Raw genomic sequence first — 17,289 nt, 5'->3', positions numbered from 1 at the left:
TTCTTTTACATTTTTTTCTAGAATTAATCTTACAATCAATGTTTAAAAATAATCTGAAACTCCAATTCCATTGATTCTTAATAAATTCATCTTAATTTAAATCCAATCATTCTATTAGAATTTTCATAGTTTTTCAATCTCATACAATTTAATTTATAGTCATAAATGTCATTTAGCGTCATAATTTCTATTTTATTTTTATGCGAAACCCAGTACAAACGTAGACACTCGTATACAAGAGTGTACACTCAGTTACTCACCTCTATGAACACACACGTGCACCCTATCCTTATAAGTATCTACGAAGGACCGAGTAGGACGGCAAATCTCAAGATTGATGCAGTCGATTGACACGCCGCTTATGATGGAAAGAATAACGCCGTTAAATCTTAGAATAAATTCAGAAAAATGCGAGCACAGGTGTCATGTTGAGAACTTGAACTTAGACAGATGTGTTCCACAAGAAACCCGCGTCATAATTTTATTTTATTTGGTCACCCTTTTACTTATTATGAGTATACTAATGTTTTTCTTTAGCATACTAATTTTTTCCATAGCAAAGCATGGTCATATTTGCTACTAGTTAAAGATATTTCCTTCATAGGAGGAAAAAGACTACACAACCATTTTATCTATTCCATCCACATCTGTCTAAGGTCTCTGTCAAAATTCATAGGTCTTAGGGGAAACAGAAATTCCACATGATATATGTTAATATGGGATGCCTACGTTTTTAAATAGAACCTTGGATATTGGTGAGTATATAAGCTTGGATATTGGTGAGTATATAAGCTAAGACCCGTTCCATTTTTTTTTTTTGTGAAAATGTATAGCCCATTCCAAGATATATGTTATTAGTGTATTGTTTTTCATTGAGAGATGCCATGCCAGCGCCAGCTGGCCACGCTAATTAACTTGGAAAGGAATTTTGTTCTTTTGGAGAGCACTTCCACATATATACTCACGCATATGTTCGATCAACGCTAATGTTTATGCATTAGTCGATGCAGAAGCTGGGATATTAATATATTTCCTTTTCTAAAAAAAATGTTTACCAAGAATCCAAGTCCGAGATAAATAAAAGTAACTGGAAAACAATTCATTTGTACTTAACTAGGGATGCTTACCAAAAAAAATAGGAAAGATTAGCGATAAGATTCCTGGGAAAAGAACGATCCATGGTAGAAGCATATGCCTTTTTCTAAGTAGGAATGCAGACACATACAAATATACACCCACATACACTCACTATTATAAAGGTACATATGCACACTTTATCCTCATGAGTCATGAGCCCTTCAAGAGACTGAGACGATATGCGTTGAGATTGATAAATTCACGCTCGTTATCGATATACATGTTGCTTAACATAAGAAAAAAGAAGTCTAATTAAGTAACTCTCATTTTGCTAGTCTACTGATGCTTTGACGATAGCAAATTACTTCCAATCGTTAAGGGGCAAAAGAAAGTTACGAGAGCAGATATTTCAGTCCGTTCCAATGCTTATTTTCACACTCGTTCAAAAGAAAATGTAGATGAAAAAAGTTTGCTGAAAGATGGATAACAGAGTAGAGTGGCTACTCTGTTTTGCATGATCTCTTTACGATACAAACTGTATGTTGTGAGTTGTGACAAGTCATCACTCTTTCCGGTTTTTGATGTAACATCACTCTTTTCGGTTGCCACAGGTAAGGTGAACTTTGGCAATCTGACTATCTCCGAGTCATTATGCTTGTGCTATAACATGACAGTGTACTAGAGGCATATAACCCAACAATGTTTTTGTATATATTGTATTACTATACTTTGGGCGAGAATCGAGCAACCACATAATCTTTAGCGCATCTATTCAGTCTGCCTCAACGTGGAAAAGAAAGAAAGAAAGAAAGAAAGAAAAGGCAAACGAAAAATGAATGGAGATGTTAACATGGAATTTGGTCGTTCTTTGCTTCTGTTTTGCCACTGCATAGTCTTTCTTGCATCTATTTTTTTTAGATAACGAGAACGTAACTTTAGACAGCCTCTCCACAAGATGTATGAAACCAAACTTATTAAAAAAATTTAGATCAAAGACAGAAAAAAGAAAAGAGATTCTTTTAATTTGCGGCTCGAGTACTCATTCTTCGCGGCTTGTTATTGTGAACTCCTGACGATTCATCTTCGCACCAATTAGAGCAAGAGCAGAACAAAACGTTCCAACCAGTTACAAAAGTTACTCCATCAGCTAGTTAATTGAATTTTTGACCATGAAACCAACGCACCGTCACCAAATAGACAAAAAAAATCATTATCAACAGCTATCATATACAACTAAGAAGGCATGATAACTTCTAAGTTCACAGCTCCAAGAAGAAGCACACCGACACAATTGGCATTGACTTTAGGCCTTGTTTGGTTTGGTTTAGTCCCTGACTAAACTTTAGTCCTAAGGTGTTTGATTTAAGTGACTAAAAGAGACTAAACATGTTTAGATGACAAAAATGCCCCTATTTATTGCTTGTTGCTGGCTGTGAGATTTGGGTGGGGGCAATAATGAGGGGCATCTCCTGTCCAAAGTGGGGTTTTAGTCCCTTGTAATCACTCTTTGTGGACTAGATGACTAAAGACCTTTTAGTCAGTTTTAGTCGAGGTGTTTAACTCTAAAGTAACTAAAAGATACTAAATTTAGGTGACTAAAGTTTAACCACCTCAAACCAAACACCCTCTCACTAGTGGTCTATCACAGCCGCGACCCTCCGCGGCTCTACCCTTTGCCCCTTCTCCTGTTCAGCCTTCAATGATAGAAGGCCATGTTCAAACAGACACGGCTCAGATTGATACCTGCCTCGTCCGAGAAGACCGTGGACTGACCTATTAGGACACGAAATTTTAATGGACTCCCTTCATCTTGAAATATGTTGTATTTTGAGTTGTGTTAAGTTAAACTTTCATATGTTTGATCAAGTCTTTAGAAACAATGTCAAATGAGCATTATTAGATATCTTATGAAATTTGTTTTTAAATTTACATATTTGAGGATGTAGATGTTAATATTCTTTTGTATAAATTTGCTGTGGTTTTATGTCAAACTCAATCCATTATATATAAAGAAGGGAATAGACATTGGGTTCAAAGCAGTGACAAATTTAATTATCTGAGTTCGAATGGCCACCGCCTTCATGCAGCCAAGTTGATGCCTTCCTAGGCTGAGAAGACACCGAGATGAAAGTAGACACATTAGAGGAGACGTAAGTACTATACAACTAACCTTATGGATAAATGGACTTAGACCATAGAAAGTCCATGTATGATAAAAAAAATTAGACTGTCATTAAATTTATGTTTTGTCAGGCTGCATCTATATTTAGGGGTTATTTGCTTGGAAACCGCTTAGACATCAAACACGCCAGTCAGCAATCCCAACCGCGTCCAAAATGAAAAATGCTTCGCGTGCCACACAAAGCTGCTTGGTAGCAAAGCAAACAGGCCCTACAGGTGTGTTTGGATAACACCCTGGCCCAGGCAGCTACAGCCAGGCAACACATCTGCCTCCAGGCGTCCGGTAACGTTTGCCTGGGCCAGACGAGTTTCCAGTCACTGAAGCAAACAATCCCTACAGAGCTTACGAGTATGCAGCCTGAGGACACGAACTCACTGGATTTTCGTTGATAATCGTTAGTTGGCTTCAAACGGAGAGAACGTGCGACCCGACCCGATTGAGGCATGCGGCATGCCAACCGAACAGACTTGAAAAAAAGACTCAGACGCCGACCATAACTGACACACGATGACCCTGGACCTGGACTCGACGAACAGTTTCCGTTCGCATGACATGACATGGTAAATCAAGGAACATTTGTTGGACGAACACATACGCTGACACTGACATTGACAGGGCTTTGGTGCCCATGCACGTCCCGCTGTGTTCTGAACTTCTGATGCATTCGGGTGTTGGCTCGCCACCAGACGCGCCGTGGCCGGAGCTCCAGTTGTGGCCCGCGCGGCGGACGCCGAGGTGGAACCTGAGCATGGCCGCCACGACCGCGCCGGCCTGGTCCGGCGTGAGCAGCCCGACGACGGCGCGCAGCGTGTGGTCCACTGTCGCGCAGCGCTATAAAGAGAAAGATGGGGGATGGGGCGCAAGGGATGAGGTTCACCGCAGCCGTCAGCGCCCCACCGACGTCCTAACCCTAGACCTATCGAGAGGGTGTGCTGTGAGCGACGAAAAGCGTCATCGTCTTCGCCGCCGTCACTGGACCGTGCCTCCACGTCGCTGCTACCTCGTCGGCGGCGCCATGGCCGTGACTGCCTCTCGATGAGATACTTAACAAGGTATCGTCTAAGTCAAGTTCTACCCACTGATCTGCACCTAGAGGTACTACAAATCTTATCAATGGTATCAGATCCAGTTCTAGTGTGTAGATCTAGCTTGGGGTAGAAAAGTGAAAAGAAAATAGAAGGATGGGATTTGTTTTTCGAATTGGATCGAAACCCTAACCCTAACCCTAACCCTAACCCTAGAAGAATAGAAAGGAAAGGGAAGGAGGTTTTTCCTACCTGGGAACCGCCCACACCGTCACCACCGCCGGCCGTCGCCTCGACGCTATGCGGGAAGTTACCCTGAGCCGCTGCGGGAGTGAGGACTCGCCGCCATGCGGTCTCCACCTCAGGCTTGGACCAAGGGCATTGCCCGAGGGCCGCTCAACGGCGGCGCGCTCAACCTTCGAAGAGCGCGCGCGCCGGCGAGGGGCCCTGCGGCAGCGCCACCATCCCACCGCCGTAGTGTGGGAAGATCACCCTAGCCACTAGCTCTCCGGCGCTCCACCGAGCCGCGCACACGCGCTCAGGGCGCCGTCGCTAGACTGCTCGACGGCGGCGTGCCCACCCTACGGTGGGCATGCGCACCTGCGAGGGGACCAACAGCAGCGCCGCCATTTTCTCTCCGACCGCCATGGTTCTAGGTGAGAAAGGAGAGAGAGCCGGCCGCCACGGTGTAGAGTGAGAAAGGAGAGAGAGCCGGCCACCGTGGCGAAGAGAGAGAAAGGGGAGGAAAGAAATGAACTTAGGGTTTGGGATACGACCGCAGCGGGGGTTTTTGTTCCTCCGAGATCGCTGCCCGGCCGTTGGATCAGGATGAATGGCTCAGATCGCACGGACCACTTTCGGCCCAGGCGGGCGATCAGTTTCCCGGCCCAGGCCTAGGTTGCGGCCTGGGCGCGGGGGAGCGCAGCGCGAGCGACCGCCGTTGCGGCAGAGCGTGTCTGCATACTAGGCCATGCACGAGCGCCTGATGGGCCAGGCTGTATGCACAGTAAAGTTTACGAATTGTTTTACTATTTTCAGAAGTAAATTTTTGATGATTTTCTGTCTAGTTTAAATCTCTGTCAAAATTTAAACCAACGGAATAATTTTTTCAGAGAGTAGATGAGTACAGTAAAATGCTTCTGAAAAGTAGATAATTTTTTTTAGTTTTCCACAGCAAAGTTTAATGTTTATTATCTTCTAATTAAATTTAAATCAACGGAAAAAATTAATTTGAAGAGAAGCTAAGTTTGATTCAGTAAATTGTGATTATGTTTGTCCTCTAATTAAATTGGAACCAACGGAAAATTTTAAATTGGAGGAGTTGACCGATTTGTTTAACTTTAATTATGATATTGTTATTTTTCTGTCCAACGTTGATGATAACAGTATTATAATTTTATTTATGAGTTTAAGTTTAAAGTTTAAATCTCTGATAAATTTTACACCAACGTGGTCAAATTTTCAGAGAGTAGAAAAGGACCAAGAAATGCTCCTGAATTAATAGAATGTATTTTATTCTCATGTTTCCGCTACAATGATGTTGATTATCTTCTAATTAAATTCGAATCAATGAAATAATTTAATTTTGAAGAGTAGTTATATGTCTTTTAAGTTAATTTATTAGTTTATGCATTAATTTTATTTTCTGCCCAACGGTGATGTAGAATTGATGCAGAAGCTCCTTGTATGTTTTAATTTTAACCGATGAGATCACTCGGCTGTAAGTCAACGGGCTACAATGCTGGATTATGTGAATGAAAAGGCTTGAGTTAAGCCAATTCAAGACTGTTTTTTTTTGTAGTTTACTAATTTTCTGATTAAATTGGAACCAACGGAAGATTTAATTAGAAAATAAAGTATAAGTGAATATTTTAGTCGTCATGACTAAGTTTTCGTTATAGTAAATAGTTTAGATTTTTTTCATCATTATGATAAGAGTTGCAATAAGTAACATGCGTGTCCAATTTGACTAACGTTGGATTAAGCATGCGTGTTTGTATATAGATTTATCCCGCATGGGGAGAAGTTTGGTATAGTACTTATGATAGTCAATCCTGCTTAGCGGGAGAAGTTTTGTGATGACTCATACATTTTTGTATCCCGCATAGCGAGAGAAGTTTAGGTAGCTCTTATGCTATCCTAGTATTAACCATGGCACAATAGAATGCACCATCATGGTCAATACTAACCAAAAGATAAGAAAAGATGCAAGCCTAAGGTACACATAATCCTCAATTACAAACGGCAAAGGCCTTCTTTGCTTGTCCGCATAAGATTTCTGTCGGCTCTGAGCTGCCTTCAAATGACTCTGAATAATACTGACTTGCTCTCGAGCTTCTTTGATGAAGTCAGGACCAAAGTATCCACGGTCTCCCACTTCAACCCAGTTAAGTGGTGTCCTATATTTCTTTCCATATAGAGCTTCAAAGGGTGCCATACGAATGCTTTCTTGATAGCTATTATTGTTGGAAAACTCAGCTAAGTTCAAGCATCCGTCCCACTTCTCTGAAAAAGAAATGGCACAAGCTCTCAACATATCTTCAAGTACCTGGTTTACCCTTTATGTTTGGCCGTCAGTCTATGGATGATAGGCTGAACTATGGAGGAGACCAGTACCAAGACACTCCTAGAGTTGCTCCCAAAAGCAAGAGATAAAAATGGACCCTTTATCAGAGACAATAGTAAGGGGGACTCCATGTAGTGTCACAATCCGGTCTAAATACAACTCAGCATACTTTCTAGCTGAATATCTAGAATCCACTGGGAGGAAATGAGCTAACTTGGTAAGGCGATCCATAATGACCCAAATAGAGTTATAGCTCTTGGATGTGTGGGGTAGACCCACAATGAAATCCATGGAAATATCTTCCTATTTCCAAACAGGAATGGGCAAGGGCTGCAAATATCCCAGGGTACGCATGTGGTCTGCCTTAACTCTCCCACAAGTGTCGCACTCCGCGACATACTTGGTTATATCTTGCTTCATATTGGACCACCAATACAAGTGGCACAAATCATGGTACATCTTGTTACCGCCAGGATGAATAAACAACTTGAAATGATGAGCTTCATTCAAAATCTTCCTTCTAAGCTCCTCATTTGATGGAACCACCAATCTATTTTTGTACCTTACTACTCCTTGCTCGTCAATACTAAACTGAGGACCACGCCCTTCGGCAATTAGTTTCTTGATGTGAGGAATGTCTGAAGTGTCTTGCCTTTGCTCCACAATAATCTACTCAAGTAACTCTGAGACTAAGGCAATGTGAGCCAGCACCTCAGCATGGTTGAGAGACAAAGGTGTTTCTACAACCTGATATGACTTGCGGCTTAAAGCATCGGCTACCACATTAGCTTTGTCGTGGTGGTAATGTACATTTAAGTTATAATCCTTGATTAATTTCAACCATCTCCTTTGCCTCATGTTCAGCTCAGACTGAGTGAAAATATATTTGAGTCTCTTATGAGCTGTAAAAATATGTACTTTGTTTCCCAACAGATAGTGCCTCCAAATTTTTAGAGCGTGCACCATAGCAGCCAGCTCTAAATCATGGGTGGGGTAATTCACCTCGTGCTTTTTCAGCTGGCGTGAAGCATAAGCTATCACACGCCCATCCTGCATAAGCACACATCCCAACCCCGTCTTTGAGGCATCACAATATACATCAAAAGGTCTGCCTATATCTGGTTGGGCTAGGACAGAAGCAGTGGTTAGAAATTTCTTTAAGGCTTGGAAGGCTTCTTCACAAGTCGGACTCCATACAAACTTAGCATCTTTCTGGAGCAGCTTGGTCATCGGCTGAGCTATTTTAGAGAAATCTAGAATGAAGCGCCGATAGTATCCAGCAAGACCAAGGAATTGACGAATCTGATACACTGACTTGGGAGACTTTTAATTTAGCATATCTTGCACCTTGCTTGGATCTACAGAGATGTCATCAGGAGTCAGAACATGTCCCAAAAACTATACTCGATCTAACCAAAACTCACACTTATTGAGTTTGGCATACAGCTTGTGTTCCTTCAATCAAGTCAGTACTATTCGAAGGTGTTGGGCATGATCTTCCTTGTTCTTGGAATATATCAAGATATCATCAATGAATACCAGCACAAACTTGTCCAACTCCGGCATAAAGACTGAGTTCATGAGATACATAAAGAATGCAGGAGCGTTGGTGAGACCAAAAGACATGACTAGGTATTTGTACAACACATAGCTAGTAGAAAAAGTTGTCTTTGGTATATCTTGTGGTCTAATCTTGATTTGATGATAGCCGGAACAGAGATCAATCTTAGAGAACACCTTGGCACTAGCTAGTTGATCGAACAAAGTATCAATATGAGGTAAAGGATACTTGCTCTTAATGGTTACCGCATTGAGAGGTCGGTAATCCACACACATCCGAAGAGTGCCAGCCTTCTTTACAAAAATGGCTGGACAACCCCATGGTGAAGAGCTAGGACAGATGAATCCCTTTTCCAACAACTCTTCTAACTGTTTCTTCATTTTAGCCAATTCTTTCGAGGCCATGCGGTACGGGCGTTGGAAGATAGGAGCAGTGCTTGATTCTTGGCCAACCAACTGGTCAGATTGTCTATCATTTCATCGTTATCCATGCTGAGGGCTCGCCAGCTAAGCTAGGGACTCCTCGGCATTAGGATTCTTCATGCAAGCATCGCCAGCTAAGATGAGGACTCCTCGGTGTTCGGATTCTTCATGCAAGAGTTTCCAGCTAAGTTGGGGACTCCTCGGCGTTCGGATTCTTCATGCAAGAGTTGCCAGCTAAGCTAGGGACTTCCTTGGTGATCAAATCTTGCTATGTCTCATCGGTGTGCTATCAACTTGCTTCATGTTGTTTGAATCAGGGTGCTGATCCTAGGTAGCACGTTTAGGGTCTTGATACGCACATGACAGATGGCGTTGACAAGCTTTCAGACTTATTTTCTTTGACCCTGCTACAAGATTCATTCTTCATCTTCCAGTAGGCTCGGGGACTAAGTGGCTACATTTTACTTGGCGGTGAATGTAGTGCCTTTTTTCCTGATTTACTTCCGATCTCGTAAATGGAGTCTAAGTGGCTACACTTCGCCTATGGTGGAGAATTTTTAATTTTTTACCTTGAGCCCCTTACATCCTTCTGGCAAGCCTTACTTGGCAAAGTCCAAGATCTGCGTACCAATTAAACTAGTCGGCTTTGACTTTCACCACCTAGGTCACCAGTTAAACTAGTCGGCTTCGACTTCCACCGCTCAGATCACTAGTTAAACTCGTCGGCTTGATGTCAAACTGCTCAAACTTGTTCAAGATAGCGTTGCTCAAAGGATATAAGGCACTCGGGGACTAGCTGTGGGGGTATGGCCCCCGGTACCCACAAGACAAAACATGGGCCACGCCCTAAAGGTGGCCCAGCCCACAAGATCAAGGCGTGCACCGTAAGACTACATGAAGATATAATTTATTGTATAATACTAAATGTGATATTTTCCTTATAACCCTACCCCTCCAGAGTATATAAGAAGATGCAGGGGTCCCCTAGATGATATATCAAATATACAATACAATACACCAAAGACATAGGACATAGGGTATTATGTTGATCAGACGACCCAAACCTGTCTAAATCGTTGTCTCTACACTTGTGTCACAATCTGGTTCCTATTACGCGCACCTCTATCGATTCATCTACTATCGTGGGTATATCCCTCGGTAGACTGCCAACCATATTTCATCGACACTGGGGGAGCATGGTATGTAGAGACCTATGACTTGAAGAGAAGTAGGACTGCGTGCCTAGTTCAATGATTCAAAAACAATAAATTTCTCAATACCTGTTAATGTTGTATGACTTACACAACACCTATTGTTAGCTCTTTGAAAAAGATGAGTAATATAAACAAGAATCTTGTAATACAGGAGCCTATAGAATCAATTATCTCTTGGCAATGAAGAGCAACAACAGCCCCATATGAAAGTGCCAGTAGCTGAGGCCCCAAAAGATCTCAAAGAATTAGAAAACCAATTTTTTTTCTGATGACTATGAAGTCTATGTTAGTGAAGAAATTCAAATGGAGGGTGATCCCACCTCATTTAAAGAATCCATGAGAAGCGTTTACTCATCTAAATGGCAAGAAGCTATGGAAACTGAAATAAATTCGATGAATAGCAACGATGTTTGGGACTTAGAAGAAATTCTCAATGGAGTCAAAACAGTAGGCTGTAAATAGGTCTACAAGATAAAACATGACTCCAAAGGGAATGTGGAAATATATAAAGCATGACTTGTAGTAAAAGGCTTTACATAAAGAGAATGAATAGATTACGATGAGAGTTTTCTCTTCAGTCTCATGCAAGGATTCTTTTAGAATCATAATGGCGTTATTGGCACATTACGATTTAGAGTTACATCAGATGGATGTAAAGACGTCATTCTCAACGGGGATTTATATGAAAACGTTTACATGGCACAACCCAAAGGTTTTGTCGTGGAAGAAAAAGAACGTATGGGATGCCACCTATAGAAATCCATTTATGGGTTAAAATAAGTCTCTAGACAGTAGTATTTGAAGTTGCTGAAACGATAAGAAAGTTTGGGTTTAAAGAAAATGAGAAGGACAATAGCGTTTATGTGAAGTTCAAGAATGGAAAATTCTTTTTCCACATCCTATGTATAGATGACATCCTACTCACTAGTAGTAATGTTAATCTGCCATTGGAGAAGAAGTCTTTATCCTCAAGTTTCAATGTGAATGATCTTGGTGAAGCCTCATTGGTTCTAGGAATTGAAATTCACCAAGATAGATGAAAAGGGGTATTAGGACTATCGCAAAGGCATACTTAGAAAAGATTCTAAAGAAATAAAGTATGCATGCGAGTAAACCTACACCTGTTTCTATGGTCAAGGGTAATAGATTTGGGAACTTTTAGTGTTTTAGGAACCGATATGAGATCGATCAAATGAACATGGTTCCATATGCTTCAGTTGTTGGAAGCTTAATGAATGTACAAGTAAGAACTTATCCTGACGTAGCTTACGTATCCGGAATATTTTGGCAGAAGTCCAGTCCAGATATAGGTCATTGGAATGGAGTTAAGAATGTCTTGCAATTTTTTACAAAATATCATAGGTCTCATGCTGAGTAAGAAAGAACAAGTACTCTCAAATAGTTGTGGGTACAAATGTTAAGTTTTGGTGAGATGTGTAGTGAAATCCACAGTTGTTGCTAGCACTCGTAGTTGGAGTATTATTATGAAAAAGCTCTAATGAAACATTTGTGGTGTCATCAATGATGCATACCATAGTATAGCTTGTCATGAGGCCCGACAAAAGTGGTTAAGAGAATATATACCTAGATTTAACAATGGTAGTCAACAGCAATAACCAGTTAAAGTAGTTAACTCCTAAAACAACAGGTCAAGTGTGCTGCCAAACACATTGACATTAAGTTATATGTTGTAAAAGGAGAAAATCCAGAATTATTTTGAAATCATTGAGGATATAAGTACCAAGCAAGCACTTGCGGATCCGCTTACCAAAGGCTAACCACCCAGTGCGTTCAGAGAACACATAGTCAATATGGGTTTATGGGAAAGCCTATGATTTCTAGATACTAAGTGCCTAGTTGAGAACCTGCTTCAAAATAGAGAGGTGTATTGTAGTTGTTTAATTTAATGGCAACTAACCGTGACGATGAGGCACGCTCTATGCACTGATCTGTGATGAAATGGGAAAAGATAAAGTAAGTTAAGTATAAGACATAAAGTGAGATCAAAGGGGAGAATGTTATGTTGATCTCCACCAGTTGGCCCAACGGCTAATTGGGCACTTACTCGCGTCGGGGGCGCCCAGCTGCTAACCTGGCTGGTGGGCCCCCATCGCGCAGCGCTATAAAGAGGAAGGTGGAGGCTGGGGCGCAAGGGATGAGGTTCACCACAGCCGTCGGCGCCCCGCCGACGTCCTAATCCTAGACCGATTGAGAGGGTGTGCTGTGAGCGATGGGAAGCGCCATCGCCTTCACCGCCACCACTAGACTATGCCTCCACGTCACTGCTACCTCGTCGGTAGTGTCATGGCCGCGACTGCCTCTTGATGAGGTACTTAACAATGTATTGTCTAAGTCAAATTCTACCCACTGATCTGCACCTAGAGGTACTACAAATCTTATCACCAGGCCCACAGGAAGGTGCGCTCGAGTGGGTTTAGCCAGCACAGGTCCAGCGTGGCCACAACGTCACGGTCTGCGAGCGGGGACTTGTGCTCGTAGTAGGCAGCGATGTGGGCAATGGCGGCGTCAATGAGCGGTGCCAGCGCGTCGCTCCGGCGCTGGGGTGGGAGCGCCAGCGTCGCTGTGAGGTCGGCCATGATCTGATCCTCCTGGCCCACCCAGGCGTCGTAGAACGCCGCCATGTCGTCGAAGTAGGACATTTCGTCGGTGGGAGGGGGAGGACTTGGGTGGCGCTCTTGAGGCGAGCGTGGCTGCTCCTGTGGCTGCGGCGGTATCTTTGTGGAGCGTGACCGCGCGAGCATAAATGGCTCCCGGTTTCTTTATGTTTAAGGATCTCGATTGCGTGGTTTGCTTTCTTAGACGCGGAGGCAAATGCGCAACGGTGAGTGGATGCCGAGGAACAGACGATGCACATGGTGGTGCCTGGTGGTGGGCACGGAAGGAGACAAAAGCACAGAGGATAACCAATTCGCATTTGGTCAGTGCCGCATGGCGTGGCCTTCTGACTCGCTGGCATTGGGATTGGTGTTGCTGGTAACTGGTAAGGTGGTTCCCCACGTAGCAACAACCAACGGAGCCACACGACCCACACCTATGGCCTGTGGGCGGGCGATGGGACTACATAGCCTGGATGGAGGTAGGCATGCCGGACTTCGCTTTGCTTGCCTCCCCTCGTGCGACAGTGTGCTCAGAGCATGATGGTTCTGCCCAGTTGCTCATATGGTTGGACGGATATGGTTTGGATGGTACATGTGACCGACACTACCCATATGGTCCATGAGCCGTTGATGTAATTAAAGGTATATCTGCGCTCTGCGGACGAGCCGATGAAGTATATGGTTTATATATGCTTGCGGTTGGTGATTATTGTTAGATAATTAGGTATTTTTATGGTCAATTTAATCTAGAAATATAACATCAGCAGGTTCGTCATAGCATATATGTACATGTGTATATCTCTAATGAACGCTACAATATGCATACATGACATACAGATGGATACAGTAAAAACACAAAGTACAGTAATCACAGAGATTAGATTCTACCTAGCAGAGGGTCCCATGCCGAGGACATCGAAGGCTCTATTCGCACTAGTCGACATACTGCATTGCTCCAAGTCGTGGACCACAGTCAATGTAGGAAGATATTCGCAGTGTAGTCCCACGAACGGTCACCAGGAAGAAGACGCCTTGCTGTTTCACAAGCAATCATCGGGAAGAAGACGGGTTCTGAGAGTGATCACCACCAGGAAGAAGACGTACGTGGACGAGCAGTTGTGGATCGCTCCCCAAAAACCTAAACGCCGCTCACCCTGTGCAAGGTTCTTAGGCGAACGAGGGTTCTGGAGGCACCTGCTCTCCCGCTACTCCATGCACGTAGAGCTATGGGACAAGGAAGCCAGAGGGCTGCTAAGATGTGGTTTCTCTCGTGAGCGGTTGCGGAAGGGTGGAGAACTGAAAGAGGACGTTCTGTTTTATGCCTATGAAGGGGAGAAAGAGAGCCAGTGGAGGAATCTAGGAGACGGAGACACGAAGAGATGGGGAAACAGAAACGGCGCAATCACCTCGCCTCCACCATAAAGGAGAGAAAACTCTGGTAATTATGTGGATTAAGTGGCAAAAGACGGGCCCCGCCCACCCACTCGCTCGCCGCCCGCCTCGCCACGCCACGCCATGCCCACACCCACGCCCTTGGCCCGGCCTGGCTAGCGGCGGTGGCGGCGGCGCGCACACGTGGGTGGCACGCCTATGTGTTTTTCTTAGCTTCTCAATTAAGATGAAAAATTTCCAACCATATAAGTTGAGTCAATGTTCAGTCAAAATTCCATATGGTATTAAACCATACAACGCTTAATGTTACATACCATAGAGTTTTATTTGATTTATTAAATATTATACAGGCCAAGCCCATAATATATCCAACAATCCCCACCAAACTCTAGGGTTTGTAACAAAGTAGTCTCAGAAACATATTTCTTTTATATACCAGTGTTTCGATGGAGACTATTAAGTTGAACATCCATCTAGAGCAATAGTTTCACTTAGTCACAACTGAACAATGGACTAAGCCTTGAATTGATAGTTTTGTGTGAGGTGAATGTCACTAAAGTCCTTAGCTGATACTTGGCTACAAAAAGGCATCCCCTCTATTTGAAGCATATAAGTCATACTTTAGTGTCTTTCATGAGTATTTAAAGATCACACAAATCTCATAGACTGTGACCAGCAATCTAACTCATATAGGTGTGCTCCTCAAAAGATGTTCTGTAGGACATCTTTGCATTAGCAAGCCACTTAGAACACAATAAGGTAAAAACCAACTTGCCTTATAGAAAGGAAAGATATGCATCAGAAATGAGTCTTACTAAGGATCTTTCCTCATAATTTACTACTAGCTTGTTTCACCATCCTACTTTATGGGATCTCCGATCACATAGAACAGGTTACCACTATAGTAAATTTCAAGTGGGTCTCAAACCCATCTCTCTCGATGCACTTTCTATCACATTGCGTGACACACCCTTAGTAAATTGATCTGCTAGATTATTAGACGTGTGAACATAGTCCAACGCTATTACTCCGGAGTTTCTTAATTTTCTGATAGATTTTAGTCATCTCTTAACATGCCTTGTGGACTTCATGTTATCCTTAGAACTGTTAACCTTCATAATCACAGTCTGGTTATCACAGTTCATAGAAATAGCTGGTATGGGTTTTTCAACAACCGGTAAATCCATAAGGAGATAATGAAGCCATTCGGCCTCAGAGCCAGCGGTGTCTAATGTTGTGAGTTCTGCTTCTATTGTAGACTTCGTTAAGATAGTCTGCTTGCAAGATTTCAAGGAAACAACACCACCTCCAAGTGAAAACACATATCCACTTGTGGCATAAAACTCATCAGCATCAGAGATCCAGTTGGCATCACAATAGCCTTCCAACACCTTCAGGTGTATAGTATAACAAATACCATAGCTCATAGTGCCCTTTAGATAGCGCATCACTCTCTCAAGAGCACACCAATGATCATCTCCCAGATTTGACACAAACTGGCTCAGCTTACATACAGCAAATGAGACATCAGGCCTTGTTGCACTAGCAAGATACATGAGCGAACCAATTATCTAGGAATATCTCAACTGATCCCTTGCTATTCTCTGATTTTTCCTCAATAGCACACTCGGTTCATAAGGTATAGGAGCAGGTGCACAGTCACTAAACCCAAAGCGACTCAGCACATTTTCCACATAGTGGGATTGTAACAGAGTTACCCCACCATCATCTTCTCTCAGAAGCTTGATATTAAGAATAACATCAGTCTCTCCCAAATCTTTCATCTCAAAATTATTAGATAAAAATTTCTTCACCTCCTGAATCACTTTGAGGCTGGATCCAAAGATCAGTATGTCATCAACATATAAGCACATAATAACTCCTTCACCCCCACCATACCGATAGAACACACATTTGTCAGCTTCATTCACAACAAAGCCAGCAGATGTTAGAGTTCTGTCAAACTTCTCATGCCACTACTTAGGAGCTTGTTTTAGGCCATATAATGACTTTAATAATTTACACACCTTGCCTTCTTGACCATTTGCTACAAACCCATCCAGCTGATCCATATAGATCTCCTCCTCCAACTCTCCGTTTAGAAAAGCTATCTTAACGTCCATTTGATGAACGATGAGACCATAAGAGGCTGCTAGGGAAAGCAAATCTCAAATTGTGGTCAATCAGGCAACCGGTGAATAAGTATCAAAGAAACCCTCACCTTTCTTTTGAGTATAACCCTTGGCCACAAGCCTCGCCTTATACCTCTCGATAGTACCATCAGGCCTAAGCTTTTTCTTAAACACCCATTTGCACCCTATAGGCTTGCACCCATAGGGACGATCAACTATTTTCTAAGTTCCATTAGACATAATAGAATCCATCTCATTCCGTACTGCTTCCTTCCATAAGTCAGCATTAGGAGAGGAATATGCCTCTTCAATGGTCGTTGGTGTGTCATCCACAAGGTACACAATATAGTCATCACCAAAAGACTTTGCAGTCCTCTGTCTCTACTTTTCTAGTGACTATAGTGTCATCCTTCTCAGGATTTTGCATATAGGGTTCCTCAATTTGTTCTATCGGTGTAAAATTTTCATGCTCATGGGGAATTACAAATTCATGACCAGTCGTGCTAGGTGCATTTTTCATGGGAAACTCATTCTCAAAAAATGTAGCGTCTCTAGATTCCATGATTGTATCAACAACTATCTCAGGAACACTAGAATTTATAATTAAAAATCTATAACCCACGCTGTGAATAGCATAACTAAAAAAACACAATCAACAGTCTTTGGTCCAAGCTTTCGCTTTTTATTTATTGGCACATTCACCTTTGCCAAATAACTCCAAGTTCATAGGTAAGAGAGATCTAATCTCTTTTTTTCCCATTCCTCGAATGGTGTAATTTCTTTGTTCTTTGTGGGCACTCTATTCAGGACATGACACACTATCAATATAGCCTCACCCTATAATTCCTTAGATAGTCCCGCAGTCTCTAACATGGCATTAACAAAATCAGTTAGAGTGTAGTTCTTTCTCTCTGCAATCCCATTGGACTGTGGTGAGTATGGTGGCATCCTTTCATGAATAATTCCATGCACCGCGCAAAACTCGGAAAATTCATTTGAGAAATATTCTCCCCCACGATCGGACCACAAACACTTGATTTTCTTCTCAAGTTGATTTTCTACCTCAGCTTTATAGACTTTAAAATAATGCAACGCTTCAT

Source organism: Miscanthus floridulus, chromosome 5, assembly GCF_019320115.1.
Source record: "Miscanthus floridulus cultivar M001 chromosome 5, ASM1932011v1, whole genome shotgun sequence".
Lineage (NCBI taxonomy): Eukaryota > Viridiplantae > Streptophyta > Magnoliopsida > Poales > Poaceae > Miscanthus > Miscanthus floridulus.
This window is presented reverse-complemented; position numbering follows the sequence as displayed.